Below are 6,000 nucleotides of genomic sequence, written 5' to 3'. Positions count from 1 at the left end.
TGGTCACTGTTTGCCGGGCTTTACGGGGAGCATCCGCAAATCTTCCATACTTCTTGTAAGCCTGGACTATTCGATTCACAGTTTTCAGTGGCCTTTTTGTCATCTACGATATAACGCGTTGAGAATAGTTTTGTAGGCACAGATCTACAATGCGTCGTCTTTATTTTTCTGGTACCCGCGACATGGCCAGTTTCCGAAAGTGCACCGGGGAAATAAAATCCTGCACTGTTACAGCGTTTTTGTCGCCGAACTGCCCCGACAACCGAACAAAATGCAATTCATCATGCAAGTCGATAGAAATGCGTTTAATGGAAACAGCTCTGGTGTCTTTCGATTTGACGAGTCATCCCAGAATATTTAACTCGTGAGCGGCCAGTCACTCACTTGAGCAGCCGTTGGCTGCACCACATCACCATATTAAGCTAAAATGGTGTAGCATGACCTAAGCCAAAAAAAGAAAGGGGGAGGGGGGGCTCGGAGGTAGATCCGCCTGACGCCCATGGTCAGTTAAAAAGCAGACTGGCCCGAACATAGCAATCTGGCTTGGGCCGGGCTTGGCTCTTACAAATGTCGAGCCCGTTGGCCGAACACCGGCATGCTGTCGGCAGACGGCACCGGGCCGGCCTCATCACCGCCGGTTTAATTATCGTGGCCACGTTCGTCCAACACACGGACCGGCCACTTCCCCATGACGGCAACAGCATCGCCTGTTCAAGGCAAGGGTTCCTGTGCCGTATTCATATTTGAGTTTTACCCACTCAGCCTCGCCACCCCCCTAACCCCTAAAAAAAGAGAAATCAATACCTCTTTTTCTCCAAATTTATCCGATGCCTCCCTATATGGCGTAACGCAGAGGACATGTGCCGCTTCGGGACGCATGCCGCACAATTATATGCTAGTGAGAATATACATATGACCTATTCCGAGGGAGTACTGAAATGAAATACAAGCGAGTAACGACTTAATTACCTGGCAAGACGTAATTTAAGCTAGAAAACAGACATGTAGATTTTAGATTTTCTACTTCAATTACGCGGTCGGGAAAGGCCTGACTGTCCCAACGTGGGAGCGGCCCGCAGCGCGCCGAGTCGCATACCTCAGGACCTTATTAAAGTTTTGCATCCATTCATCCATCCATTCAATTACCTATTCAACACGGACAGAAAGGGCATTCGCATGCGGTGTGCATCGACTCCAAGGAGAAAAAAAAAACAACCAAATAAACGACGGCGCCACATGTTTCACTCCACCTAATCAATGTAATCAAATAACTGACCGAAGATTCCTCTAAATAAGAATGCGACTTCTCACGTCAGGTAGCCGTCAAAGGACCAGCACCGCTTCGGCGATTTTAACCAATCTGTGACAACAAAAATATGATGTAGAAAAATGAATAGGGGGAGTAAAACCGCCTCCAAATCAGTTGCTATGCAGGGCAGAGCCCTTTGCAACATCGCGTAAAGCGCTCCATGCACCCCTACCAGGGACATTAACGCGTCAATAAGCAAGTCGCGAAGTAGCGGATGTCACTTGTTAGTTACTGTGGAAGTAATATTATTGCCCTCCTTAATGGTAAAATCGATGGCGCACATGATGATGCATGATTGAACAATCGTTCTCTAACTTTCTGGGGAATTTATTCCGGGTTTCGGTCGCTTTTTTAGGTCAATTAAGCACATTCGTTCTAGCATCAAGACATGCGCGAAATGGCGCGCTCGGCTCATCACATGATGACTCCAACGAAGAAGAGCGCGCCTAATAGGTTTCTCGGTATGCACTACACCAAGTGCTGTGAGAGACAAATGAAATGGGACCAGCCTAATAAAGAGCGCGAAGAAATGACTGTATTTTTACCCTCATCACTTATTAAAAAAATGCTAAGTGATTTATGTGGTGATAAGCTTGTTTCTGTTAATGTATATTGATTAAGCAGGCTGCTCACAAGCTGTAGACCGAACCAGCTGGAAAATGCTCCAGTAAGTGAAGTGCGCCTTCCCGCCACGCCGCCTCAGTCGCTCAGTCACCTGGGTCTAGCGAAGTGTACTTTACAGCAAAGTCCGAGCGGCGCGCTCCAGCGCTGTAGCAGACGACGCGAAGCGCCTCCCCGAAGTCCGTGTGCTCCTGCGCCGCTTCGCTTCGATGCGCCGCCGCTCCGGACGCACTGGCGCCCCGCGGAGCGCGGCCACGGTGAGCCATGTTCACCCTAAGAGTGGACGAGCCTGTACAGGTTTCTACAAAAGTCACGGTAACTACTCAAAACATTGGGCGGGTCAGCTTTTGCACCTTTAGAAATATTTAGAGAGGACTCCCATATATATATATTCGCAGCGCACGCACGGCGACGGACGAACCAAACAAGTGATAAGGCTGGATTTCACAACACAATTTTCATTCCGCGTCCAGTAATCACACAGATCATTTGCGGCTTCGTTAAGGTGCACATGCGGGCTTTCGGGTTGGTGCTTGTTGTTGCGTTTGGCGCAAGAATATGGCTAGGAGCAGGAACCGGATATGCGCAATCACGAGCAATGTACACACATCATTTCTCCAGAAGCTGACGTCGAGCACGGGTAGCGTGAAGATCTTGTTGGGCTGACACTATGACTTCGTGGCAGCCGAATTCCGAATACTGCATATGCCGTGTGGGTAGCTATATGAACTTGTCGATTGGTCATCTTATCGATGGTTGTAACGCAGGCACAACGAAATGATCATAGAAGGCAGATGAGACAACACACAGCGCTGAACTACCTGCGAACAGCTGTTTACATGCGCCATGTCGCACTGAACTTCAGAAACCACCGTGGTGCACTCCAAAACAAATCTGAACTGACACGTTTGAAATTGCTAAACGCGGATATAATTTGCTCTTACTCAAGAAACGTCAATAATATTATAATGTAAACGTTTTCTTCATTACAATAAAATAATTATGTAGCGTCTGCCACGAAACGTGGCAGCAAGCAACCCTGGGCGTCGCACTTATTGCATTGTTGAAATCGCAATCATGTGAAATGGGCCCCCTCAATATCGCAATGCGAGCCGTGCGACTGCACCGATTTTCGTCGTTCCAGTCGCAGCATGTGAAACAGCCTTCAGGCCGTGATAGGGTGCGACTGTCATAACCTATGACCTTTTGGCCGTTCTACATCCGCTGTACGAGCACCCCACCCAGACCGACGTTACTGGCGTCGGTATGAATTACCGTTTTGGCTTCCTCGTCGAAATGCCCAACAGGGGGTGATGCCAGGCGGTGTGAAACCTCAATAAAAGCCGCTTCCTGTTCGGAACTCCAGATCAACGGCGTATCGTCACTAGTGAGATGAGTGTGTGGTTGGGAATCTTTAGAAAACTCGCGTGTAAAGTGCCAGTAGTGTGCGCCCAGTTTCGGGAAATATCGAACGATTTTCTTGTCGGTAGCTCTTGGGAAGCCAGCTAGAGCGGAAGTTATTTTGGGATAGGAACGAACGCCTCCTGCGCTCACGACATGTCCAAGGAGGTTCAGTTCTTCATAACCGAAGTGACATTTCTGAAGCTTTAAGGTGAGGTTGGCCGATCCGATTGCCTCGAGCACTTGCCGCAGTCGCTCAAGATCTCCGGAGAGGCCACCTGAAATCTAGGTAGACGAGGCAGGTTTGCCATTTCAGATCCGCTAGCACAGTGTCCATCATCCATTGAAAAATTTCCAGAGCAGAGGGCAACCTGGAGTACTCGGAACTCGTAAAGTCCATCAGGAGTGACAACGCTGTTTTCTTCCGGTCACGCTGGTCTACCTCAATCTAGCAGTACCCACTTTTAACGTCAAGAAAGGAAAAATACTTGGCTGTCCGTAGCCTGTCGAGGAGTAATCTATGCGCGGCAACGGATAGACGTCTTTTTTTGTGACGTTGTTGAGTTTTCTGCTATAGACACAGAAGCGGAGACTGCCGTCCATCTTCTTTACCAGGATAGCCAGTGAGCACCACGGACTGTTCGAAGATTGGATGATGCCACCATCAATCATCTCCTTGACTTGTTGAATTGCCTCGCATTCTTTCTAGGAAGCACGATGCGGCTACTGGTGCATAGGATGTGTGTGGTCGTAAATAATTATGCTGTGCTGAGTGATTGGCGTCTGGCTGGCTTTAGATGATCGAGCAAAGCACTCCTTGAATTCCCACAACAGTCCTCGCAGGGCCTCTTTATTGTCCTCCGACAGCTTGTAGTTGATGACGAGGTTTGTAATGCATTCTTCATCAGTGCGGCTTTCTCGACAAGAGAAACCCTCAATGGCGTCCCCCAAGGCTTCAGCGTAGGCGACGGCAGTGCCACGGAAAAGGTGTCGGTGTTCATTTGTGAAGTTAGGGATTAAGACATCAGCTTGGTCATATCGAACATCTATGATTCCTCGAGCAACGGCAATTCCGAGGCTAAGTAGAAGAGAGGCGTTGCAGTCCGCGAGTACTTCGCCTTTGCATGTACGAAATCATTCATACTAGCCCGAGGTGGGATTTTGGCGCTATCGCCGGAAATTCGAAGAGCACCTCTGTGGCGGAAGGCGTCTCGTGTATTCGCTTTCATTGTAGAGAAAGAAATACAGCGTCGGCAGAGGTAGTTATTGGTGCCATACTCTCGAAGAAAGTGTACTCAAAGTATAAATTCATGGGAGCATTCTCGGAGAACAATGGAACTGAACAGAAACGTAGAGTTTTGAATTTGCGTTTGACATGCGCCCACACCTAGAGTTTTGACATTTCTGCCAGCGGTCCATACGTGCGTCCCTGTCCAATGCGTAACAACCTCCTTTAAAGTGCTTCTCAGTTTTCCGCTGATAATCGAGTAGTCAGTACCAGTGTATATTTAGGCAATAACATTTCGACCACCAATCAGCACAGGTATGTTCCTTGAAAATTTGTCTTCAGCATAAGACACCGGTGTCGTCAAGTCTTCGTCGATTGGAGGTCTTCCGCACGTCGAGTGTCAGCGGCCTCGCCTCGACAGGTAGCTGACGTTAGTTTTCCAAGCGAGGGCTAGGAGATCGTCCTTCAGGCATCCGACCTGTACCTCAGGAATAGGATGGTCGTGGTGACGACGATCACGACTGGCGCCTTGATGACCGTGGCGCACCATGTCGGGCGATAAACTGTCCAATCTGAGGTGGCCGCTCGACGAAACGAGGTCGGGGTGAAATAACAGGGAACCCCTGGAGTCCAAGGCGCCGGTACTAGCACTCTCGGCCGAAATTACCATCATCGGTTGGGAATGCGAAAAATGTCCGATTTACGTACGGCTAGTCGAGCCCGGTCTCGGAAACTCCGCCGATACGGTGGCAGGGGTAATTGGGGCAGTCGATCGGCGCGAGAAAGTAATTCCCCTTCCCTTGCACGACCTCCTAGATCGGCTGGTGCTGGCGCGTGCCGATCGAGGAGCCCGTGCACTTTCGCCCCCACTCTCACCTCTTCTCCCTCCCTCACAACTCCCACTCCTTCGAATGTCCCTGCACGCGTGCGCCCGCTGGCCCGGCGCCAGCTTAGCCCGCTACATAACTTGCATGTTTCGCTATCAGCTACCCTCTTATCGGGAAGACGTGCGCTGCTGCGTCTGCATAGTGTCATATCATCATCATCATCATCATCAACAACAACAACAACAGCCTGGTTACGCCCACTGCGGGGCAAAGGCCTCTCCCATACTTCTTCAACTACCCCGGTTATGTACTAATTGTGGCCATGTCGTCCCTGCAAACGTCTTAATCTCATCAGCCCACCTAACTTTCTGCTGCCCCCTGCTACGCTTCCCTTCCCTTGGAATCCAGTCCGTAACCCTTAATGACCATCGGTTATTTTCCCTCATTACATGTCCTGCCCATGCCCATTTCTTTTTCTTGATTTCAACTAAAACGTCATTAAATCACCTTTGTTCCCTCATTCAATTTGCTGTTTTATTATCCCTTAACGGTACACCCATCCTTCTTCTTTCCGTAGCTCGTCGCGTAGTCCTCAATATAAGTAGAACCCTATT

This window comes from Dermacentor albipictus, chromosome 5 (assembly GCF_038994185.2).
Source record: "Dermacentor albipictus isolate Rhodes 1998 colony chromosome 5, USDA_Dalb.pri_finalv2, whole genome shotgun sequence".
In the NCBI taxonomy this organism is placed as follows: Eukaryota; Metazoa; Arthropoda; class Arachnida; order Ixodida; family Ixodidae; genus Dermacentor; species Dermacentor albipictus.
The sequence above is the reverse complement of the archived record's forward strand: the minus strand, read 5'-3'. Positions refer to the sequence as shown.